At 48.7% G+C, this 26,721-nt stretch overlaps 1 protein-coding gene across 3 annotated transcripts in view; it reads right to left on the bottom strand.

The window, feature by feature from the left end:
* Window positions 1-26,721, bottom strand: part of SHANK2 (SH3 and multiple ankyrin repeat domains 2) — a 619,022-nt gene that overhangs the window by 569,102 nt on the left and 23,199 nt on the right. For all 3 annotated transcript variants that reach the window (XM_071217914.1, XM_058304998.2, XM_071217913.1), the window contains exon 2: window positions 13,230-13,327. The gene's annotated coding sequence lies outside the window, so the exon portion shown is untranslated. The remainder of the gene's footprint in view (window positions 1-13,229; window positions 13,328-26,721) is intronic.

The raw sequence follows: 26,721 nt of genomic DNA, 5'->3' as shown, positions 1-26,721 counted from the left end.
CTCGCCTCGGCGTGTTGCTCTGGCAGCCTTTAGCCAATTAAAACTCGTACCCAGGCACTGACCTCGGAGGGGGGGTGACTCACCCTGGCATCTCGGGGGGGGGGTGTGTATGTGCATGTGTGTGTGTGACTTGTTTGTCACAGGGTCACTCTGGGGGGCGAGGACCGAGGTTCACATCAAGAGTTATTTACAAGGGATTTATCGGCTGAGAATTGGGTAAGAGGAGAAAGGCTGCCCCAGCCCTGCGGGACCTGAGCCTCCCAGGCTGCGGGGGCTGCGGAGGCTGGGGTCCCCTGGGACGCGCTGCGTTCTGCTGCCCCCCCCTTCGGGGGGGCCATGCCCGACCTCTCCCCGCGTGCCCAGTGCCCAGCACAGTGCCCGGTCCCCAGTGTTCACTGCAGTGACCACACGGTGACCACAAGGGGCAAAGCCAGGCAACGGACCTCGCCAAACCAGCAGCAAGAGGGCCGGCCTGGGCCGCAATTCATTGCTTGGACTGAAGTAAAGGGCGTGATGTTAACCCAAAGCTTTATTTTCCCCTTCACACCCTTGCTGGAACACTCTTAGAGCTTCCGTCACGACCTTGGGGAACATCTTTAGAAAACACCCCTCCAGACAGCCAATCCCCCAAGACACTGCGACGGGTCCTACCCAGGTTTCGTCGTGTACAACTGCATCTGCATCGGCTGGACTTCCCTCTGCGCTCTTAATTAAGTATTACTTAGAATCTATTTCATGACCATTAAACAGCTTTTATTTATTGAACTGCTCCCTTTGAAAACATCCAGGGAGACTTAACACTGGGAGGTGAATGCAAAATTACCATTTGAGTGTGAAAGGAATAAATCTAAAGGAGTCACGGAAGCATTAATATTTAGAGATTGCGGCGAATTGGCAGCCCATCCCCTCATCCCTGCCTACCGTTTGACAGAAAGGAAAATTAGATTATCTTCATATTCACAGCTACAGAACTACGGAAAAAATTACATAGCTTTTCTTCCAAAGCACCTGCTCACTACCTAAGAAAACAGCTGACAATCTGTAACATAATAAAAACACCAACGGGGAAGAAAAAAAAAAAGGCAGGACAATTTGGATTCAACCGAACCCCATGAACTATATTTCCATCGGCCTGAGATGGGCAAAACCCCACAAGTTAAAGGTTTATTTGTCTGTTTTGGTGAATTACATTCTCTCACATTTCTCCCTTGTTCTTTCTGAGAAAACATGAAATCAGCAGGTTTCTAACCTGCTTTCAATGAGTTGCTGAAATGTGGGTAAAAGTTTTATCCACAAAGAACAGATGAATCCACATTAAAAGGCCCCAGTTTCCTTCTCTCACCCACATCATCTATTCCTTTTTTCCCAAATCTGAGCAGCTCTGACTAAAGCTCGAGGCAGCCTTTTTCCCACAAAGCCAGGGCTTTCTGGAAAGTAAACCATTAGTGCTAGCCTTGTTTTGTCTCCAGAGCCCAACAGCTGAACGACAAATTAAGAATTCCTCTGTCCATTCCCAGCTACCTTTGAGTTCTGCTTTCTTGATTTCAAGGGATTCCATTTAAACAACAGCAAAGATGAGAGTCCCGGGCCTTCTGAGAAAGACTTAAAAAGCCTAAAACCCCAAATGTAAAGAATGAGCTATGTAAATCAGCCGTTGGAATGTCACTGTATCAAATGTAGGAGGGCTACAGAAAGCAAATGTGAACAGCAGGCAGTGCTCAGAGAGGCAGCTGCAGGGCTGGCCTTGGTGGGAGGGGTCCTGGACGGAGGGGAGCATTGGCGGGGGGTCAGTTGGCCAGGGCAGGGAGCAGCCATGCCAGGAGAGAGGGTAACCCCAGCAGAGGTGTGAGAGAAGAGGGCACAGACGGGGAAATGGGTGGCAGCACCCAGCATGTAAACAGGAGGCCAGCAGCACGAACTGGGCAAACCCCAGAATCCCACGCATACACATCTGATGATGCTTTCCAAACTCCCAAGAGCTCCAGGGATGTTGATTAAGCTGCCACTTCAGAACCACACACAAGCCTTTCTGCACCCTTGACGGGTTATGAGCCAGGTGCTATGGCTATCGCAGATGGCTATAAAACCGCCCCACTCTGAGGATGCTCATGGAGAGGGCACCAGGAAACAGGGGCCACGGGGCAGTCCCTGGGATGAAAAGGGCCGAGCTGGCATCCTTCCTCTGTGCCTCCCTAGGTGGAACCGTCAGCAAGTCCTTTAAGCTCTTTGGGCCTCAGTCTCCTTATCTGTCCAGTGGGTGTGATGCCACCCACAGCGATAAGGAGGCTAGTAAGAGGCCAGTACACACCAAAGAACTAAGTGCTGAAAAACTTGCCTATATAACAATAAACATAAAAATCTAAAAAGCCCGAGCACAAGGTACGTGCACACGCACATAACACACATGTGTGCTCACACACGTGTGCAAATACCGCTTGTATTAATCTGCCAGAAGGGGTGCCGATGCAGGTACCAAAAGGCTGTTGGCTTTCATAAAGGGTATTTATTTGGGGCAGAAGCGTGCAGTCACCAGGCCCTAAAGGGTCCAGCTCAAGGCTGCTTTCTCACCCTCTGCAAGGACCCAGCTCGCCCTTTGGGCTTCCTCTCAGCTGCAGCTGGCTCAGGGCTGGTCTCTCAGGGTTTCCTCTCTCTCCTGGCATAAGGCTCATATTTTCTGGGCCTTTCATATCAGTCTTGGCTCTCTTCCCAAGGTCAGCTGCAAACTATCAGGCGCATGGCTCAGCTCTCCCCAGGGCCTTCGTTGCTTGAGGTTCTCCTTTCTGTCACATGGCAGGATCAAAATGACAAAGTTCTGTCATCTGTGTGTCTTCTTGTGTCTCCTGAGTGAGGGTCCATTCATACTGGACCACAGAGAGGGGGTGGAGATCCAACCTGAGTTACGCCTTACTGACCTAGCCCTATCGGAAGCCCTAAATTGATTTTATCAAGTAAACCTAACCAGAGGCCCCTCACCGAATTTAAGACTAGAGGGCATCACGCCCAGAGGAACATATTACTTTACAAACATAATTTTTCTCTTTGTGGGATTCATGAATAATCTCAAAGTGTCAGACCGCTTAAGGTTTAGACCAGAGGTCACTAAACTTTGGGATCTCACAGACCAGGAAAATAAACATAAATAATTCCTGTGATACGATCATTTCATTTTCCCAGGTAAAGGCATTTTTCAGAGTGAGTTGTGTGGAAAAGTGTGGGAGGGGGAAGGGTGGGGCATATGAGAATCCCTTATATTTTTTTATGTATCATTCATGTAATCTAAAACTTCTTGGAAAACCAATTTTTTAGAAGTGAGTGGTATTATCACTATTTCATTAAAGAAAGGACACTAACCTCCCAGAGAGGGGGGAAATCACCTTCAAACAAAGTCCAGTCCTTTCCATTGAATTCATCATGCCTTGTGAGGCGCTCCCCTGCCCCTGAGGTCCTGGTCGTTCTCATTTTCCCACCGTGTGGGGTAGGTCAGCCTGGGGCAGCCGGTCAGCTGGTCAGCCGGCGGCAGGTGGAGGCCAAGCCCGGAAGCGGGCGGCCATGCCCACCGAATTCCCTCAGTGCGAGAAACGTCTTCACAAGCTACTGGCAAGGTGATAAGGTGCAGAGTGTGGACTGGAACGGCTTTTTCTAACCGAGGAATCACGCTGGAGGTTTTCGGGGCAGAGCCTTCAGGACAAGGCCAGCTGCGACGCGCCCACCTCGCCCTGCCACAAGAACCCCAGTGGGCACCGACGCCCTAAGGTGTGAGTGGGAGCGACCGAAAGGCCCTGTTCTGCCCCATTGGCTGTGACAGCTGGAAGCTTCCTGTGGATTCCAGAAAAGATCCTGTTCCTGAAGCTAATCCATTCCTATGGCGTGGGCCCTCGGACTGGAGATGCCTGGATTCGGGTCGGGGGCCTTTGAGTGGACCGCTCTGGTGAGGCGTGGCCCAGGGTGGGTCGTGGTCCTCTCGCTGGAGCCCTTTATAAACAGAGGCCTGAAAGCAGGGACAGAGAAAGGCCGCAAAGACAGAAGGAGAGGTCCCAGAGGCCGGAACCTGCGGGGCGCAGAGGCCTGAGAAGAGGCCCCTGGGAGGCCGGGCCCTCGGAGCAGCTCGAGGCTGAAGAGACGAGGCCCGGAGGAGAGGGGAGAGCCGAGCAGTCCGGCACGTGTCCTGCCAGGGACCAGGTCACTCACAGCTGCGACCTGGTGAGCCAGCATCTCGAGGCTGCCTCGACTTGGACACCTTCACCTCTCAGAACCGTAAGCTTTGAACCGAACCGACGTCCGTTATAAAGCCAACCTAGCTCTGGCATGTGGCTTGGACAGCATTCAGCGAACAAAAACATTGACCTGGAGGAAGGAACGGATGTTTCAGAGCAAAGGGACGCAGCCAAGTGCCCGGCTTCTCATGCCTGAGCATGACCTTGGCCGGGCCCAGCCTCCTGCCTTAGGAGCCAGGGGTGCTGGAACGACGCTCCGCACACAAGTCGGCTTACACGGCAGAAATGCTCTTCGCTCGGTCCTGGAGGCCACGGGTCTGAAACGCAGGTGTCGGCAGGGCCGGGGCCCCTTGAAGGAGAGTGCCCTTCCATGCCCCTCCCTGGGTTCTGGTGGGCAGGTGGTGACCCGTGTCGTTCCTTGGCTGTGGAAGCCAAGGTCAGTGTCTTCCCCGGCCCGTGGCTGCCTCCCTCCTCCTGTCTCCTACTGAAGGTGACAAAACCTCCTCCTCTACAAGGAGTCAGGTTTGGTCTCATCTTAACTAATCACCTCTTCAAAGACCCTATTTCCAGGTGAGTCACATTCATGAGACCAGGGGGTAGGTATGAGCATGTACTTTGGGGGGTGCACAGTTAAACCCATAACAGTCCCCCCTAGAATCGGGTAACAGCCACGGAGCTTTCTCCCCAAGAAAGTGTACACATGGAAGCAGCGTGTGTGTGTGAGCACACACACCGTCACACACGTTCTCACACACACTGGTCTCTTCCACCTGCATGCAGATTCTGGGAACTCGTAAACCTCTTATTGGTCCAAAGAGACCAACGGAATCTGACCGAGAATTCAGAAACCAACCCTCACATCTAAGGTCAGCTGACTTCTGACAAGGCTGCCACGTCCACTCAATGCGGAAAGAAGAGTCTCTTCAACAAATGGTGCTGGGAAAACTGGATCTCCAGGTGCAAAAGAAGGAACGTGGGTCCTTCCCTCACGCCACACACAAAATTCAACTCCAAATGGGTCAAAGACCTAAACATAAGAACAAAAACTATAAAACTCTTAGAATGAAATAGAAAACAACTTTGGGACCTTCTGCTAGACAATGGTTTCTTGGACTTTACACCAAAAGCACAAGGCACAAATGGAAAAAAAAATAGATAAATAGGAATTCATCAAAATTAAAAACTTTTGTGCATCAAAGGACTTTATCATGAAAGTAAAAAGACAACCTCAGAATGGGAGAAAAGGTTTGGAAATCATGTATGTGATAAGGGTTTAATGCCAAGAATGAATGAAAGGAATCCTACAACTGAACAACAAAAGACAAACAATACAATTTAAAGATGGGCAAAGATTTGAATAGACAGTTCTCTAAAGAAGCTACACATACAGCCAATAAACCCATAAAAAATGCTCAGTATCATCAGCCATTAAGGAATTGCATGTCAAAACCACAATGAGATACCATTTCAGACCTATTAGAATCCAGGCTACTGTTAAAAAGAACAGAAAATACCAAGTGCTGGAGAGGAGCTGGGGGAAGACGAGCGCTCATTCGTTGCTGGTAGGAAGGTAAAATGGTTCAGCCTGTGCGGAAAACAGCTTGGCAGTTCCTCAGGAAGTCAAGTATAGAACGACCACATGACCTGGTAATTCCACCTCTAGGTATATACCCAAATATTTGCACACCATTGTCCACAGCAGCATTATTCACAATTGCCAAAAGATGGAAGCAACCCAAGTGTCCATCAACCAATCAATGGATGAACCACTTGTGGTCTATGCACACAATGGAACAGCCGGTCATAAAAGGAGTGACATCCTGACGCAGGCTACAATGTGGATGAACCTTGAAGACATTACGCTGAGTGAAATAAGCCAGACACAAAAGGACAAATACTCTACGATATCACTTGTACAAAATAATTAGAATACACTAAATCACAGTCAGAAACTGGAATAGAGGTTACCAGGGGCCAGAGCGTGGGTAGAGAAAGGGGAGTTAATGCTTAATGGATAGATTTTCTGTTTGGGGTGATGGAAAAATTTTGGTGATGGATGGCGATGCTGGTAGCCCAACTCTGTGAATGTGATTAATACCACTGAATTAACTAGTTGAACCTGATTAAAATGGGAAACTTCATGTTGTATATATTTTACCTGAATAACAACATTAAAAACCACAATCCGTGAACCATAATGTAAACTATGGGCTATAGTTTAATAATGACATAACTATAGTTTCATCAACTGTAACAGAGATACCACTCTAATGCAAATTGCTAGTAATAGGGAAAATGGTGCATAGGGCAGTGTGCAGGATTTCTGCTTTCTGCACGATTTTTTTGTAAACCTACAACATCTCTAATTAAAAAAAAAAAAAGGAAAGTGAAACACTCCACAAGCAGAGGAAAGTCCTGACTCCCTGCCATGAATTTGTTTTCCTAATCATCACTGGCGCCTTGTGGGCATCAGACCTAAATAGTGCATCTCAAATAGAACCAAGTCTCCGCTCTCCTAGATGCTGCCCACACGCGGAATCCGATTCAAAGTGGGAGGCAGCTGGCGGCTGCACCTGAGCCGCCCATCTGTCCATCCTTACACCAAATTTGCCATCTTCTCTACCTGTATTTTTGCGAATTTCCCACCTGCCATCGAAACACGGGAGCAGCTTTTCAAATAAACAAATTCAGCAAAGAGACAACCGTTTCCACCTTGACAATGAGCGTCCCATCACCTGCCTTCAAATGGCTGAGATGGGGGCTCCCTGGCCCCAGCCGAGAGCATCCCATGCGGGAAGGACCACGACCCTCAAGACAATGCAATTCAACGCCACCTCAAGTGCAGGCAAGAGAACCAGAAGGCCCTGGTTCTTCTCACTGCTTGACCCCCAGCAAGACCCAGACTCCCCAGGCCTCGGCATCTAAGAGCGTCCAACGAGGGGCAGGGCCCCTGGACCAGGAGCCACCCCGGTTCTAACCGCTGTGCTTCCGGAGCCTTCCAGGAGGGCTCTCCTCCCCTGCTGTGCTTGCGTCTCCTTTAGCAGGTTCTGCCCAGACACCCCTGGCTCTCCAGATGGCTGAGGTCGTGCACCTGGAGACACCAAGGAGGCTAAGGCCGCGGCCCTCGGCGTGGGTGAGCCAAGAGCCAGCCAGGCCTGTCTCGGGTTCCCCAGCACACCAGGAAGACTTCCCCAGGAGGCACCCCTTTTCCTGGCATGGGGGGGGCACATAAGGAAGCATCTTCCCGACTGGAGGCTGCCCTGAGCAATAGCTGGCAGGGGGCTCCCAAGCAGCTGAGGTCACCTGTCCACACTCTTTGGGTGTCCTGCTGACGCCCGGCCAACCCCATTTCCCTGCACGCGCCTCGGCGCGACCAGCTCCTGAATCCCAATCGCTCGAAATATGATTCTTCAGCAGAAAGCACACTCAGCGTTCCACAAGCTGCAACCTCCAGGGCTCCCCAGAAGGCCAGCACTTCAAGAGCAAGGCGGCCCGAGGGCCAGGTCCCCAGGGCACCCGAAACCACCGCTGGTGCTCAAACCTCAATCTGTCAAAGCCACTCCACCCGAAGCAAGATGCCCGTCATCAAGAACCCGGGAAGTATGAGAAGCAGACTTGGCCCACTGGTTAGGGCATCCGTCTACCACATGGGAGGTCCGCGGTTCAAACCCCGGGCATCCTTGACCCATGTGCAGTGCTGATGCGCGCAAGGAGTGCCATGCCACATAGGGGTGTCCCCCATGTAGGGGAGCCCCACGCGCAAAGAGTGCACCTCGTAAGGAGAGCCACCCAGCGCGAAAGGAAGCACAGCCTGCCCAGGAATGGTGCCGCACACACGGAGAGCTGACACAACAAGATGACGCAACAAAAAGAAACACAGATTCCCGTGCCGCTGACAACAACAGAAGTGGACAAAGACAACGACGCAGCAAATAGACACAGAAAAGACAACCGGGGCAGGGGAGAAATAAATAAATAAATAAATCTTTTAAAAAAAAAAAGAACCCGGGAAGTAGTAAGTGCTGGGGAGGGTGTGGAGACAGGAGCCCTCACACCCTGCTGGTGGGAACGGAAGGTGCCGATGCTGGGTGGTCTGGCCGTTACCGGGTGTTCTGCTTTCCCAAGTGGCTACGACAGCCACCAAACAGTGTTGCCTTCAACGACAGGGGTTTACGGGCTCACGGTTTTCAGGCTAAGGAAAGCCCAAGATCAAGGTGCCCAAGAGGGGCGTACTGGGGCCCGCTGCTGGAGATCCTTGGGGTTCCTTGACTTGTACCCCTTCCTTGCATCACATGGTGATGGCCTCTCCTTTCTCTTCTGAGTTCCCACTGACTTCTGGCTTCCAGCACCTCCCGTGGCCTTTGCTTACTAATCTGAATTTCTTCTGCTTATAAAGCACCCCAGTGACCCCGATTAAGGCCCCCCTCATTCACCTGGGCCACGCCTTCATTTGAAATAGCCTCTGCAAGAGGTCCCATCCCCACCGGTTCACACCCACACGGATGTGGGCGAAGATCGAGAACGTGCCTCAACTGGGGTGCATAATCCACTCTGCTGCACCGTAACACCCAACAATCCCGCTCCCAGATACAAACCCAAAGCGCTGAAAACAGACATCCATGCAAAGGCATGCCACGACACCCACGCGAAGGTGTGCCACGACGGCCACGGGAGCAGTATTCTCGATAGAAAAAGGATGGAAACAACTGCACGGTCACCCATGAATGAGAGAACGAACGCACAAACACCTGTGGTACACCCACACGGGAATATCCTTCAGCCAAAGGAGGGAATGGTCTAGGTGATCACACAGACGACACCTGGAAACATGGTGCCGAGTGCGAGAATCCTGACACAAGAGTGCATGCTACGATTCCTTTCAAAGGAAATGTCCACACCAGGGAAACCCAGAGAAGGAGAGCAGACTCGTGGCCACCCGGGGCTGGAGGCAGGATGGGGGTGACGGAAATGTTTTTCCCAGAGGGGGTGATGGAAATGTTCTAAAATCGAAGGTGGCAATAGATGCATGACTTGGGGAATATGCTAAAAACCACTGAATCGAAACAGGTAAATTGCACGGTAGGGACACGAGACTTCTACAGAGTTGTTACTGAAAACAATAAAATCAAACTTCTAGGGCCAGAGATGAGCTAGTGCAGGAGCAGGAGCCCTTACCTGCCGCCTCCTCTCCAACCACCAACATGGGGTCCAGAGGTCCCCACCATCCAGACCTCCCAACTGATGGGAAAGGACCCGTAACTCGCCTGTGACCCCAACCAGGCTTAAGCCATGGCGCAGGTGTGGCCAGAGAAGTGGACAGTTAAACGTGAAGAAAGCCCCAAATCGGCTCGGTTCTACAGGCACCCGCCCACACTACCTCACCATGTGCCTCACGCTGGCTCGTCACCAGATGAGGCGCCCACACGCCTCTCTCTCCTGTGCCCCCCACTCAGGAGAAAGCTCCTGAAGGTGTCCTCCCCTGCAGGCACCCAGCGAGGACGGCACCCTGGGCAGATCGCAAGGGAGAGCCACGGGACGTGTCATGCCCTGGGATTTGTGGGGTCCAGGAGGGTGGGCACAGCCGTAAGGATCAGCAGAGAAGAGCCGCCCAGCTCTGCGTGCGGGCAGGCGCGGAGTGTTTCTGGAGGTTCTGAGATGATCTAGACAGGCCAGCGAACTTTTGTTGTAAAGGACTAGACAGGAGGCATTTTAGGCTCTGAGGGCCACTGGGGTCTCTGTCGCAGCCATGCCAGTCCGTTGCTCTAGCACGAAAGCGGCCCGAGAGACGGGTGTGGCTGTGTGCCAGTAAAACTTTATTGACAAAAACAGGCCATAGGCAGGTTTGGCCCATAAACGTACTTTGCCAAACTCTGATGGTGCCTGGAATAAACGAGAATAAAGTAGCTACTTGAGGTTTCACCCACGCTCTCCAAATCCCAGCTGGCGTCCCATTCGCCACCCAGGAGTGCAGCCAGCCTTCACAGCCTCGCAGCCACCGCTCCATCACAAGGGCTGTCGTTTGCAGCTGCAAGTGGATCCTGACAAGTGGATCATCACCAAGAACACTGCAGGAAGCCCAGTCCCTGGGATTCATGCCATCAGATGCCTCGGATCATCAACGAGAATTTGCTACATTTTAAATTAATTTCATTACTCCAAAGTGGACTCCTTCTGCCACTAATCACCATCATTCTGGCCTCTAAGTAAATTACGACTCAAGTAATGTCTCCCTTCTTTCCCAGTGGTAGCAGGAGGCAAATGCTATAAAAAGGTTTGCAGCCAGGCACCCTTCTAAAGTGAACGGCGCTGCAGCCAGGTCACGGGGACATGGGGGAGCCACGGACAGGCTCCCATCTGGGCTCCCACTGCGGGGGTCCAGCCCACCAAGGATGCAGGGAGCCACTGGGCGTTAGGTGAGAGAGTCCAGGCAAGCCCTGGACCGGGCATCTGCTTGGCCACAGCTCTCGCTCTACCCCAGGCCCCGGCATTGCCTTCGGCTCACAGAGGGTCAATGCCCAGGAGATGAGATGCCCCCGGCCCCCGGCACAAGAGCCACCTCCATCCTGCAGCTGGAGGCCCAAAGCTTCCCTGGAGCCCACCTTCCCCATGAGCAGCCCCTCGGGCCTCTCCCAAAGCTCTGCCACGGCCGGGGCTGAAGGAGCCCCTCAGAAGTAACTCACCCCTGGCCCTTGGGGGCTGCCGAGCACCCAGCTGGCCCCCCTCCCCCTGCAGCACCAGCCATCGCCTTCCCAGGGACCGCGGCTCTGAGGTCGTGTGCCCACCCCAGCAGGCCCGAGGTTGGCCGTGACCGAGGACTTCGGGAGCCGCGGGGGGCGCACGGTGACGGTTCTGACCAATGACCCGCAACGGTGATGAGCAAGGGCTCAAATCCGCGGGTCCTGCCTCAAGGTTCCCCTTCGCGGGGAGAGTCCCGGGGGGGCTGAGAGGGGCCCGGGGTAAAACCAAGGCTCACGGGGCGCCACCGGGCCGGGAACCGTCTATGTGCGGCCGACTCCATGCAGGTGCCTCCACACGCAGAGCCACAGGGGGCACCCAGGCTGGAGCTCCGCCACGCCCCAGGCATGTCGGGGCAGCGACCCCCAGCCGCATCCTGGGGTTCGACCCCACACTGGGCCCTGGCTGACCCCCCTCCTGGGCAGACGTGGACAAGTCGCCTTCCCCTGCCCTGGAATACGGGCGGACCACGTCCTCCACCAACCGTGCTCACCCCCACGTGCTAGTCTGCGCCTCTCCGCTGAACGTCAGGAACGCCAGGCCACGTTTCAGGCCACGGTTCAAAGCTAAGGGGCTCCACACGAGGGAGTGGCATCCACGAAGCCCTGCGGACGGGACAGGGCGTGAGGCCCAGCTCTGCCCGGCTCAGCCAGGCCGGCGGGACCCAGCACTCCAGAGGGCCCAGGGACCCGGCCCTCCATGGGGCCCAGCGCTCCACAAGGCCCAGCCCACCACGGGGCCCAGCGCTCCACGGGGCCCGGCGCTCCACAGGGCCCAGCACACCACGGGGCCCAGTACTCCATGGGGCCCAGGGGTCCAGCGCTCCACAGGGCCCAGCCCTTCACGGGGCCCGGCCCGCCACGGGGCCCAGTGCTCCATGGGGCCTGGCGCTCCGCAGGGCCTAGCCCCCCACGGGACCCAGCCCTCCACGGGGTCCAGCGCTCCACGGGGCCCAGCCCCCCACAGGGCTCAGCCCTCCATGGGGCCCAGCGCTCCACGGGGCCCAGCCCCCCACAGGGCTCAGCCCTCCACGGGGCCCAGCGCTCCACGGGGCCCAGCCCCCCATGGGGCCCAGCCCTCCATGGGGCCTGGCACTCCATGGGGCCCAGGGGTCCAGCGCTCCACGGGGTCCAGCCCTCCATGGGGCCCGGCGCTCCACTGGGCCCAGTCCTCCACGGGGCCGGCAACCCCTCCCCTGCGTGCACAGAAGGGTTAGAACGGGGGAAGCGATCAACTCTGAGCCTGATTTCAAGGAGGACGGCAGGAGATGGAGACAGGAAACACAGGCCCCACAGGCTGAGGGTGGCCAGACCAGAGCGGAGCAGGGGGTGGACCTCCTCTTCCCTGCTGTGCTTACCCCCCACCCTGGGTTCCTGGAGGGTGACACACAGTTCACCCTTTTAACGTAAAAGGACAGATAACATCCAGGTATGTTATCCGGTACCTCCAGGCTATTAAAATTTGGGGGAAAAATGTCTAAAAATGCGCCTTAGGTGGACAACAATAGAGCAGTCAGGAAGCTCTGCATGCCGGGGTTCCGGAACGCACATGGAGCGTTCTGGAATTAACATGGAGCGTTCTGGAACGCACATGGGGCTTGTTCAAGGCCCTGCCAGGAGGCTAGGGTGCCCTGGAAAGAGCCCGACGTGGGTCAGCCACGCCTGGGCCCGGCCAGGACGTCCGCAGACCTCGAGGAAGACACGTGAGTGCGGGAGCCCGTCCCCCCACCTGAGAAGGGTGACCATTTCCCTCTCTTCACGGAGCCGGTGGTGGCGAGGATCGAGCAGCAAATGCAGGTTTTAAGCGCACACGGCAGGTGAAACGCCAGGGGGGCACAGGCGCTCAACTGAAAGGGGCGCCGGACACGTGGGCGGGGAGCTGGGGGCGCGCCTCGACTCTGGAACAGGCAGGCCACGGCGTGGCTGCATCCTCCTCCGCGCCCGGCACACGGGTGAGCCCCGGTCCAGGCGAAGATGACGGAGGAGTCCCTGAAGCCCCTCCGCCCGCTGCTGCCCTGGTGAGCTGGACATGGGCGGAGGGGACAGAGCCAGGGCCTCAGGCCATGCTCCCACCCGTCACGCCCCCTCAAGGTCCCGCCCGTCCAGGCAGGTTCGCTTCTCCAGCACGGAGGACGATCCCTCTGCCCTCTCCCCTCGCCCAGGCAAGCACACAGGACGCGGCTGTCTTCTGGCCGTGGTACGAGGGAAGGAAGGACAACCAAACCACGGCAACGGCAAGCGGCTTACGGGGCCACGACAGGGAGAAAGCACAGCGACTCACCAGGGGGGTGGCAGACTGTGCCCACGGAAGGCTTCCTAGGACGGGAGCTGCCTGTGCTCTGGCTGGCCGAGGCAGGGAGACAGTGGAAGTTTCCAGAACTGCAAAGAGACGAGACCAAGGCACAGTCAGACACAGGCTGTTGACAGGCAGAGTGCTAAGGCGGATCCTAAGAAGCTGTTTCTGCACTCGGCTCCCGGGAAGGTGGCGCACGCATCCCTCTCGCTCCTCCTCCAAGCACGGCGAACCCGGTGCTCGGAAAACACGCGGGAGGAGACAACGAAGAAGAACGCGGGAGGAGGCAGAAGGCGGCGCGCACGGGGCCTCGGAACGAGGAACGACACGCTGCTGCGTTCTCTGGTTTTCTTCTCACCTCAACTCCCAGCCTTAGAGATGAAGATGCTGGCACCCCAGAAACACCAATGGGAGTGCCAGAAAGAGGCAACAAAATCTGCTCTTTCTAGGCAAGGGACCGGGGAAGGGGCAGCCTGGCAAAACCAACCTTTTAGACTATAAGGCACCCTACTGAGGTCAAACACGACGGACAGGCTGTGGTCCACCCCCACCCATGGGGTAAAGCCCAGCGGAGAGCCTCGACTTCCACAGTCCCAAGACCACAACGAGGCGCCCCAAACCCCCACCAGGGTGGGGCCAAACAAGACAAAGTGGGACGTCGATACTTCCATGCCCATCAAGCAGTAAGGATGTACCTTCCGGGGCGGGGCCGGTCAGGACGTACCCCAATGCCCAACGATAACGAGGCCACCCCACGATGGCGTCAGTGGAGGCCCCGTGGGAAGCCAGAACTCCCATCCCTGCCAGAAGGACTGAGGGGTGCCCCCATTTGGGTATCAACAGAGGCTGGGTGGAAAATCTGGATTTACCTCCACCTAGCAGTAACAGTGCTGCAGTATATGAGGTGTACAAGAAAGTCACCTCGATATAATGACACAGGCATGCTGAAAGTAAAAGGATGGAAAAAGATACCTTATAAACACATTAATCAAAGGGAAGCAGGCATGACAAGATCAGATAAAGTAATAATACCAGATAAAGCAGACTTCAGAGCAAAGGAAATTGCAAGAGACAGAGAGGGGCATTCTGTAGCGGTAAAGGAGCAGTCCACCAAGAAGTTCCCGCAATCAGAGAAGAGAGCGCAAAATGTGGAAGGACTGCAAAGAGAACTAGACAAACCCATGACTGTGGTTGGAGCCTTCACACCCATCCCTCTACCACCGAGAGACAAAACATCAGCGCATGCACAGAAGAACTCACCATCAGCCAACAGGCTCCAAGTGACACAGACGGAGCATTCCACCCAGCCGCAGAGAAGACTCAGTCTTCTTGAGTGGCCATGAAAAACATTCTAAGATAGACCATAGCCAAGGCCATGGAAAAAACTCAACAAATGTCAAGAGGTGAAAGCACACAGAGAGTTGTCCTCTGATCACAATGGAATCAAGTTAGAAGTCAGTAAAGGAAGGTAACAGGAAAATCTTCAAACTCTTGGAAAATAAGTGACATATTTCTAAATAAGCTAGATCAAGAGAAATTTTTTAAATGCATGGAATTGAATAAAAATTTAAAAATCAAAATCTGTGGGAGACAGCCAAAGCATGAAATGAGGAAAATGTATAGCACTAAAGGCATATACATTAGAAGAGTCTCTAAACAAATATATTTTTTTAAAATTTTATTCCCCCCACCTTGCAGCTTGCTTTTTGTCTGCTCTCTATGTCCATTTGCTGTGTGCTCTTCTGTGTTTTTTTTTTCTGGCTTGTCTCCCTTTTTTATTTGTTGTGTCACCTTGCTGAGTCAGCTCTCCACAGCAAGCAGGCGAGCCTGCCTTCACAAGGAGGCCCCGGGATGCAAATCCAGGGCCTCCCATATGGTAGACAGGAGCCCAACTGATTGAGCCACAGCCGCTTCCCTCAAAATAAACTCTAAGCTCCCCTTTCAAGAAATCAGGAAAAGAAGAGCAAAATGGACTCAAAGCAAGCAAAAGGAAGGAAATAATAAACAGAAGAAATCAATGAAATTAAAAAGAGAAAATAGAGAAAACCAATGAAACAATAAGTTGGTTCACTGAAAACGTCAATAAAATTAACAAAATCCTAACAAGACTGACAAAGAGAAACGAGAAAAGGCACAAATTATGAACATCATGAAGGGAGCAGGAGAATATCACAACAGACGCTGCAGACATCGAATGGCCAACAAGCGAATACCACAAACAATTCAATATATGCAGATTTGACAACCCAGGCAACACAGACCAATGCCTCAAAAACACAAACCACCACAATTCAGCCAATATAAAATAATGTCATTAGTCCTATACCTATTTAAAAAACTAAATTTGCAATTTAAAACCTCGCAAAAAAGGAATCTCCAGGCCCAAATGCTTTCATTAGAGACTTCTATGAAATGTTTAAAGAATTAATACTGATTCTCCACAATCTCTTTCAGAAAACAGAATAGGAGGCAACGCTTCTCAGTCAATTTTATGGCGCTACTATTACCCTGGTACCAAAAAAGGAAAACCACAGGGCAGGATCCCTCATGAATATAGACATAAAAATCCTTAAAATATTAACAAGCAGAATTTGGCAATACCTAAAAAGAACTACACACCACAGTCAAGCAGGTTCATTGCGGGGATGGAAGGCCTGTTCAGTATTCAAAATTCATTCAGTGTAATCAATATTAGCAAAAGGCTAGAAGAGAAAATCACATGATCATATCCATCAAAGCAGAAAAAGGATTTGACAAAACTCAACTCCATTCATGATAAAACCTCTCTCAAAAATAGGAAGAGGGAAACTTTTTCAGCTTGAAAAAGAACACCTACAAGAAACCTTCAGCTAACATCTTACTTAACGGTGAAAGACAATTTTGTTCCCCTAAAGTTCGGAACAACACAAGGATGCCCACTCTCACCCCCTTACTTGGCACAGTGCTAGAAGTTCTAGCCAAAGCAATGAGGCAAGAAAAGACTGACAGATTGGAAAGGAAGGCATAAAACCACCCCTATCTGAGGATGGCATGATTGTAAAAAACGCCAAGGAATCTACAACAAAACTCCTAAAACAAATACGTGAATTCATCAAGGCCACAGGATACAAGATCAATGTGTAAAAATCAATTCCATGTACCAGCAATGAACGTGCAGACACCAAAATTAAAAATACCACATACAACTGCTCCCCCGAAAAGAAAATACTTAACTGCAAATCTAACAAAACATGTATAAGACCTGCATGCTGAAATCTACAGTATTGATGAAAGACAGCAAAGAAGAAAGAATTCAAAGAGTAAATGGAGAGACACAAATACAGACTGTTAAAATCAATAAGGTAAATATGTTGATTCTCCCCTAATTGATGCACAGGCTTAACTAACTCCAAAACCCCAGCTAGATTTTTTGTAAATATGGTTATTCTAAAATGTATATGTAAAAGCCATAAAAAAAAAGAAAAAACTAGAACAGCTACAACAATTTTGAAAAAGGAGAATAAAACGGGAGGAGCTTATTAAGCCCTACCAAATTTCAGTGCTTGCTGTACAGCCACAGCCATCAAGATAGTGTGGTACTGGTGGAGGACAGACAGCAGCACAACACATACTACAGAGAACCCACTGAGTTTCGACAAAGGTGCAAAAGAAATTCAGCGAGGAGGGGAAGCCTACTCAACCAATGGTGCAGCAATGGGACAACCACAGGGGGAGAAAAAGAACTTTGACCTAAGTCTCATACCTCTCACAAAATTAACAGATTTATAAGTAAAATGTAAAACTATTAAACTTTTAGGGGAAAAATAGAAAATCCTAGGATCTCAAGGCTAGACAAAGAATTCTTAGACTTGATACCAAAAGCAAGATCCATAAAAGAAAACTTGGTATAATGGACATCATCAAATTAAAAACTTTTGCTCCATGAAAGATGCTGTCAGGAGGATAAAAAAAAAAAACAAGCTAAAACTGGGTGTAAATGTTTGCAAACCACAAATCTAACAAAAGTCTAATGCTTAAAATATATAAAGAACTCTCAAAACTCAACAGTAAAAATAACGACCCCAATTCGAAAATGGACAAAATACATGAAAAGCTATTTTAATGAAAAAGACAGATGACAAATAAGCACAAGAAAAGATATTCAGCATCATTAGCTATTGGGGAAATGTGCATTAAAACTACAATGGGATCTTAGTACACCCCTATAAGATTAGTTAAAAGAAAAAAATAATTAAAAAAAAAAAAAAAAAAAAAAACCAGACAACACCAAATCCTGGTGAGGATGGTAAGAAACTGGGTCTTAGGGAACCAAGAGTGCCTACAGCTGCAGGCAGGAGAATTGCATCCAACAGCCATGTGAGATCTAAGCCCCCTTTCAATATAGAGGTGGAGTGGACATCACCATCCCAGGGTCCAGAGGATGGAGGAATAAAATATGGATTATGTTGTAGGAAACTTGGCTTACCTGTTTCCTATTTGTTGCACTTGTCCCCAATTATTGTAAACGTTGCTGTGCTGATGAGGAACAGCTGCTTTGGAGTTCCTAATAAATATGTGGAAACTACGATCGAGGCTCTCAGTTCCAGAAGCTGTGAGCTCCCTGGTTCCATCCTAGATTACTCTCTTGTGTTTCCCTCTGTCCTTTATTTCTGTAAGTTCTGCATCGCCTTCGCTTTGAGGCACCCGATTGCTGACTTAGTGTAGCAACCAGTGCCCAGCGTGGGGTGCAAAGGGAAGAAGGTTCACAGCAGATTAGAGTGGACTTACTGGTGTTCTACCATGGAACTATTGTGACTAGTAATGGAAGAAAGTGTAGCACTGATGTGGAAAAAGTGGCCACGGTAGTTGCTGAGGGCAGGGAGAGGGATGAAGAGAGGAGATGTGGGGGCATTTCCGGGATTTGGAGTTGTCCTAAATGATTTTTTACATGGACAGATGCTTGACATTATATATCCTGCCATAACCCACCGAATGGACTGGGGGAGAGTGTAAACTACAATGTAAACTATAATCCATGTGGTACAGCAGTGCTCCAAAATGTATTCACCAAATGCAATGAATGTGCCACAGTGATGAGGGAGGTTGTTGATGTGGGAGGAGTGGGGTGGGAGAGTGGGGTATATGGGAACCTCTTATATATTTTTTTTCTATTAATATGAATTTATTTTGTAAGTTAACAATCATTACATTTGTGTATTATATAATCAATCAACGAGGAAAATGAGGCTTTTGAGAAACACAAAAATCTGAAATCAAGGTTTAGGGAACTGCATTCTTAACATCCAATTTATTTCTGTTATTTTTTAAATTTTGGTTGTACAGTATTGAGGAAATTCTAGCTCACACAGATAAGTAGTTGCAAATGCTAAAAGTTTTAATAGCTCATCTTGCAAGATATTCTATTGACACAAAGGAAGCAAAAGCAATTTTAGCATAAGGTCTGCACAAAAATAAGTCAAGCGGTAGCATAGATTAGTTTAATGCCTCTGATTAATACACAGTTAATTTCTGTGTACTACATACTTAAATAGGTATTTTATTACAGTTTTTAAAAATACATATTTTTATATATTTTTTTGTCTTTTTTTAAAATATTACAGTAAAAAAATATGAGGTCCCATATACCCCCCACCCCCCTCACCCCCTCTTCTCATATCAACAATCATGGGACATTCATTGCACTTGGTGACTACACCTTGGAGCACTGCTGCACCACATGGATAATGGTTTACATTATAGTTTACACTCTCATTTTTACATTATAGTTTACACTCATTTTTACATTATAGTTTACACTCATGGCCCACCCAGTGGGCCATGGCAGGAAATACAATGTCCAGCAACTGTCCTAATGTAACATTTTTTATGATATATGTATCTTCAAAAAAATACAATTAAAAAAAGATAGGGTCGGGGAGGGACTGGGGTATATGGGAACGTCTTCTGTTTTTTAATGTAACGTTTTGTGTGATCTATTAACTTTAAAAAAAGATAATTAAAAAATAAAAGAAAAAAAAAAGAAACTGGGTCTATTACATTGCAGTGGGAATAGAGAATGGCACAGCTCCTCTGTAACACATTTAAGTGGTTTCTTAAAAAACTAAACATGCAGTTACCATGCAACCCAAGCATTTGCTCTCCTGGGCAATTACTCAAAAAAGAAGACTTGTGTTCACACACAATAACTTGTACACAAATCTTTATAGCAACTTTATTTATAACAGCCAAAAAACTGGAATCAGCTGAGCTGTCCTTCAACAGGCAAATACTTCCACTGTGGTTTAGCAATATACAATACTACTCAGCAATTAAAAATGGAGAGGTTACTGATACATGGGACAACCAGGATGCATCCAGAGTCATGCTGAAAGGAAAAAAGCCAATCCCAAGAGGGCACTTCCTGTATGGTTCATTGCTATAAAATTCTTGCAGTGAGAACAGAAATGGGAAGCAGGTAAGTGAAGGAGGAGGAGAGGGTGGAAGGGAAGTGGGTGTGGCAGCACAGGGGGTCCTGTGGGGAGTGCAAAGAACTGTGTTTTGAATGTATCACTGTTGACATCCTGGTTGTAAAACTGCACTAATTTGTCAGGAGTTATCACCCAGCGAAACCGGTAAAGGGCATGCGGATTTATTTCTCTGTTATTACTTCTTACCATTATCTGTGAATCTACAAATAACAATAATAAGGTTATATTTTTAAGTACATTGCAGAAAACAAAACAAAACACTGAGAGTTTCCATATGGCCCAGCAATTCCACTCCTATGTATCTACCAAAAGAAATGAAGCCATAGCCCCACAAAAACCTGCACAAATGCTCAGAGCAGTTTGACTCACGAGAGCCACCCAAATGTCTACCAACTAATGAAAGGATCCACAAACCGTGGTCTCCCCACACAATGGAACATGACTCGGCCATAAAAAGGAACAGAGTCCACACATGCGACAACATGGATAAAGATTATGGTCAGTGAAAGAAGACAGTCACAAAAGAACACAGAGTGTATGATTCCACTTAGGTGAGAAAAGCAAATCCAGAGACAGAAAGTAGAGTGGTGGTTGGCAGGAGTGAGGAGGGGAGCAGGGAGTGACCAGGGCGTGGGTACAGGGTTTATTTGAGGGAAAAACACAAACTTTCAAAGCAACTGTTCTAAAACTAGACTCTGGTGCTGGCTGCACAACCCTGTGAATGTAGTAAAAAGAAAAAATGGAGTTGCACAACTTTAAATGGTCCGTTGTATGGTGGGTGAATTAAAGCTCAACACACTTTTAAAAAGCAACTAGGCCCCCTCTTGACTGGGCTGCCCAACGGGAGCGACCTCATGGGACAGTGAGGGGCTGGGAGAAGCCCACCGCCACTGCAGGAGGAGCTGTGCCCTGGCCCCACAGTGTCCAGAGCCCAACCCCTGCCGCTGGTGGCCCCAGAGGCCAGTGGCGGGAGTTAGTGGGAGCCAGAGGGCGAGGAGCCACTGCCCAACTCATGACATATCCACTCTTCAGCTGGTAGCCACGCTGCTGAGATCATCACCTCCACTAGGTGGTGGAAGATGGCCCGCCAAGAGGAGCTCCGTTGCCTGGCCAAAGTCATCTTTTGCCAATAAAAGGGGCAATTCACCAGGAGGAAATAACAATCATAAACATATGTGCATCTAACCAAGATGCCCCAAATTATAAGGCAAACACTGGCAAAACTGAAGGTAGAAATAGATGTCTCTATAGTTGAAGATTTCATACACTACTCTGATTAGATAGATGATCTAAGCAAAGGATCAATAAAAAAGTGGAGAACTTGAATAATATGATAAACAAATTAACCTAACAGACATATACAAGCATTACACCCCAAAACATCAGGATATACATTCTTCTTAAGTGTTCATGGATCTTTCTCCAGGATAGACCATACAATGGGTCATAAAGCAGATCTCAATAAATTTAAAAAGATCAAAATTATACAAAGCACTTTCTGTGACTGAAATGGGATAAAGATGGGAATTAACAGGCACAATGAGGGAAAATTCACAGATATATGGTAATTAACCAACACTAAATAATCAGTGGTTGAAAGAAGAAATTGCAAGAGAAATCAATAAGTATCTCAAGATGAATGAAAACAAGAATACAACATATCAGAACCTAGGGGATGCAGTGAAAGCAGTGCTGAGAAGGAAATTTATAGCCCTCGATGTTCACATTAAAAAAGAAGAAAGAGCTAAAATCAACGACCTAACTACACAGCTGGAGGAACTAGAAAAAGAACAGCAAACTACGCCTAAAGCAAGAAGAAGGAATAAAATAACATACAGCAGAACAGAAATAAATGAAACTGTGAACAGCAAAAATAGAGAATCAACAAAACCTAAAGTTGGTTCTTCAAGGTGATCAACTGACAAACCCTTAGATTAAGAAAGAAGACGCACATAAATAAAATCAGAAATGAAAATGGGGACATTACTACTGTCCCCACAGAAACAAAAGAGATACAAGAGGATACTATGAATAACTGTACATCAACAAACTAGACAACACAGGTGAAATGGAAAAATTCCTAGGAACATATGAACAACCTGCACTGACCCTAGAAAAAATAGAAGAAATAGAAGACCTCAACAAACCAATCAGAAACAAAGACACTGAAAAAGTCATCAAACAACTCCCCAAAATGAAAGCCCAGGACCAGATGGCTTCAAAATGAATTCTACCAAGTATTCAATGAAAATTTAATACCAATCTTACTCAAACTCTTCAAAAAAATTGAACAGGAAGGAACACTATCAAGCCAGTATCACCTTAATACCAAAGCCAAAGGGAGTTATTACAAAAAAGAGAAAATTACAGACCCATTTCCCTAATGAATATGGATACAAAATTCCTCAACAAAATACTTGCTAACCAAATCCAACAACACATTAAAATAATTATTCATCATGATCAAGTGGGTTTTATCACAGGCATGCAAGAGTAGTTCAACGAAAGAAAATCAATCAGCGAAATACACAACCTTAAAAGAAGGAAAAAATCACACAATCCTCTTAACTGACACAGAAAAGGCATTTAACATGGCAGCAGACTTGGCCCAGTGGTTAGGGCGTCCGTCTACCACATGGGAGGTCCACAGTTCAAACCCCAGGCCTCCTTGACCCGTGTGGAGCTGGCCCATGTGCAGTGCTGATGCTCCCACGTAGGGGAGCCCCATGTGCAAGGAGTGTGCCCCATAAGGAGAGCTGCCCAGTCCAAAAAAAGTGCAGCCTGCCCAGGAATGGTGCTGCACACACGGAGAGCTGACACAACAAGATGATGCAACAAAAAGAAACACAGATTCCTGTGCTGCTGACAACAACAGAAGCGGACAAAGAAGATGACACAGCAAATAGACACAGAGAACAGACAACTGGGGGGAGGGGGGGAGAGAAATAAATAAATAAATCTTAAAAAAAAAAAAAAGAAAGAAAAGGCATTTAACAAAACCCAGCATTCTTTCTAGATAAAAACACTCTAAAAGAGTGGACTTACTGGTATTCTTCCATAAAATTATTGTGACTCTAGCAATAGAAAAAATTATATCACTGATGTGCAGACAGTGGCCACAGGAGTTGCTGAAAGCAGGGAGAGGGAAAAAGAGGTGTGATATGGGGGCATTTTCAGGACTTGGAGTTGTACTCAAAGATATTGCAGGGACAGATGCAGAACATTATATATCCTGTCGTAACCCACTGAATGGGCTGGGAGAGAGTGTAAACTACAACATGAACTATAATCCATTCTGTGTAGCAGTGCTCCAAAATGTACTCATCAAATGCAATGAATGTACCACAATAATGAAAGAAGCTGTCGATGTGGGAGAAGTGGGGGGTCTGGGAAGTGGGGTTTATGGGAACCTCTTATGCTTTTTAATGTAACATTTTGTGTGATCTATGTATCTTTTTTAAAAAAAAGATAAAAAATACAACAAAAAAACCACAACACTCTAAAAGATAGGAATCAAAGGAGTCTTTCTCAACATGATAAAAGGCATATATGAAAAAACACAGCTAGCATTGCACTCAATGGTGAAAAACTGAAAGCTTTCCAGTTGAAACTCGGAACAAGACAAGGATGCCCACTGTCACCATTCTTGTTCAATATAGTGCTAGAGGGTCTAGCTAGGCAATCAGGCAAGAAAAAGAAATAAAAGGTATCTAAATTAGAAAAGAAGAAGTAAAATTTACACTATTCACAGATCATGTGATCCTATAACTAGAAAATCCTGAACAATCTACAACAAAGCTACAATAGCTAATAAGTGAATTCAGCAGAGTGGCAGGATAAAAGATTAATACACAAAATTCAGTAGTATTTCTATATACTAGTAATGAGCAATCTGAGGAGGAAGTCAGGGAAAAAAATCCATTTACAACAGAAACAAAAAGAACTAAATTCTTAGGAATAAACTTAACTAAGGATGTAAAGCACTTGTATTCAGAAAGCTACAATGCATTGCTAAAGAAATCAAAGAGTACCTAAAAAAATGGAAGACCATTCCATGTTCACAGATGGGAAGACTAAATATCATTATGATGTCTATTCTACCCAAAGTGATATACAAATTCAATGCAATCCCGATAAAAAGTCCAACAGCCTTTATTAAAGAAATTGAAAACCCTATTATCAAATTTATTTGGAAGGGTAAGGGGCCCCAAATAGCCAGAAACATCTTAAAAAGGAAGAACGAAGTTGGAGTACTCTTGTTTCCGGACTTTAAATCATATTACCCAGCTACAGTGGTAAAAACAGCATGGTGCTAGCATAAAGACACACACAGAGACCAATGGAACCGAACTGATGGTTCAGAAACAGACCCTCATATCTATTGTCAAGTGATTTTTGACCAGCCTGTCCAACCCACACAGCTGGGGCAGAACAGTTTATTCAACAAATGGTGCTGAGGACCTGGATAGCATATCCAAAAGAAAGAAAGAGGACCCCTACCTCACACCTTACACAAAAATTAACTCAAAATGCTTCAAAAGTCCTAAATATAAAAGCAAGAACCATAAAACGCCCAGAAGAAAATGTAGAAAAACATCATCAAGACCTGGTGGTAGGTGGTGGTTTCTTAAACCTTATACTGAAAGCATAAGCAAAAAAAGAAAACAATGGATAAATGGGACCTCCTCACACAGAATAACTAAATAATTGTACTATCTGAAAATATTAGCGTTCAGGTGGTGAATGTCTCTAATGTTTGTAAAATTTTTTATGGAAACTGAAATCATCACTGGAAGGGGTACTGAAATGCCTCAGTAACATGAAGAAATGTCCTGGACTCAGGGAGCCCCCAGCAGAGGCGGGGTGGGCCCTGGCAGCGGGCGCTTGGCTGTGAGCCCCAACAGACAGCACCCCCAGCATGGGGCATGATTTGAATCCTGCTCTGCTGCTCCCCTGCTGTCTGCGTTCCAGTTAATTCCATGGCCTTCTCTGTATTGGGACTGCCGGATGATGCCCACCTCTAGACTGCTGGGAGGTTAACTGAGCAGGCGGGTGGGCTCCGGGGCCCCCCACAGGCCCCCCACAAGCAGGAGAGCCGTCAGCACCGGCTCCTCATCCAGAAAAGCAGCAGGAGGAGGCCCACGGGGCAGGGGTCTTGGGCGCTCAGAACTCCCAGTGCTTAGCAGCTCACGAAGGCGCAGGAGCCACTCGAGGAGCGAGAGGGAAGAGGACAGCGCGCAGGCGAGGGGGAGAGAGGAAAACAAACTTTGAACTTGGGTGTTTGCCAAAAGCAACCTCCGGGGGGCCCCTTGGCACTGCCTGCTGGGGACTGGCCAGTGTGGCCAGGGGGACGTTTGCAGCCACGTGCACACCCTCTCCGCCATGCTCTCTGCACCGCCGCTCAACGCCAGTGTCGCCACCAACGGGGCTGGATCGGACGGGCTCGTTCTGCCAGCCGGGAACCCGAGGCCCCGGGGCCCAAGGTGAGGCGTCCATTCCAACCTCCTCTGCTTCCTCCACCAGAAATCTGTTGTCAGAAAGTCAGGGACGTGCCAGAAGGTCACCACGGGAAGAGAGGGAGCAGGTCTGACTTGGGGGGGGGCGGTCCTTCAAGCGCCATAAACACGGGTAATTCTCCTCGACCCCAGTCAGCGCAGGTTCAAATGACCTTGGGAACAGGTGCCCTGTGGAGCAGGTTGATTTTTTTTTCCTTTTTTTTTTAAATGTTACATTCAAAAAATATAAGAGGTCCCATATACCTTGCACCCCCCTCACCCCACTCCTCCCACATCAACTACCTCCTTCATCATCGTGGCACATTCATTGCATTTGGTGAATACATTTTGCAGCACTGCTGCACCACATGGATTATGGTCTACACTGTAGTCCACACTCTCCCACAGTCCACCCAGTGGGCCGTGGCAGAACATACAATGTCCAGCATCTGTCCCTGCAGCACCACCCAGGACAACTCCAACCCCTGAAAACGCCCCCACATCACATCTCTTCTTCCCTCTCCCTACCCTCAGAAGCTACCATGGCCACTTTCTCCACATCAGTGCTATAATTTCTCTCATTATTAATCACAGTAGTTCCATAGAAGATATCAGTAAGTCCACTCTAATCCATACTCTATTCCTCCATCCTGTGGACCCTGGGATGGTGATGTCCACTCTACCTCTGTATCTAGAGGGGGCTTAGATTCCACATGGATGATGGAGGCGATTCTCCTGCTTGTAGTTGTAAGCACTCTTGGCTCCCTGGTGTGGTGGTTGACCTTCTTCACCTCCCTGTTAGCTGGCCAGAGTAGGTCCAATAAACCAGAGAGTAGGAGTTGCAAATCTGCTGAGGCTCAGAGCCTGGCTGTCACATGGAGAGTCCAGAGATTCAGGTCTCCTGAGTATACACCATTATTTATGGATTCCAAAAATAGTACTGGATTATGTTTGTAAATGTTCCTCTGGGTATATTAGATTGGACTAGACTCAGAGGTTTCACCCTTACTTGATTAAATTATGATTAAGGCTTTCATTGGGCCATGTCAGTAGGACAGAGAAAAGGACAAGGCAGAAGAGTTAGTTGGAGTTTTGGGCTGGAGCCCAGGAGGTAAACACACAGGAGAGAGCAAAGCAGCTGAGCCTGGAGAGAATCAAGGCCCGGTAGAGAGGATGAGACTTATCCCAGCCGTCTTGCTCCAACACGTGGCAGCAGATTTTGGTGAGGGAAGTAACTTATGCTTTATGGCCTGGAAACTGTAAGTTCCTTCCCCAAATAAATACCCTCTATAAAAGCCAACTGATTTCTGGTATTTTCATCAGCACCCCTTTGGCTAATACACCCTGTAAAATTATTCTGATTAAAATTAAAAAATTAATTACACTTGCAGGCCTAACCAGGAAACATGGACCATGACCAAGAGCCAAAGCCCTGAAACCCAAACTGGCACTTCCACCGCCACACGTGCAGGAGCCAGTCTGTGCTCCAAGATAATGGGAGCAGCAGCTGCCCAGAGG

The sequence above is a fragment of the Dasypus novemcinctus genome, chromosome 10, assembly GCF_030445035.2.
Source record: "Dasypus novemcinctus isolate mDasNov1 chromosome 10, mDasNov1.1.hap2, whole genome shotgun sequence".
Classification (NCBI taxonomy): Eukaryota; Metazoa; Chordata; class Mammalia; order Cingulata; family Dasypodidae; genus Dasypus; species Dasypus novemcinctus.
The sequence above is the reverse complement of the archived record's forward strand: the minus strand, read 5'-3'. Positions and strand labels throughout refer to the sequence as shown.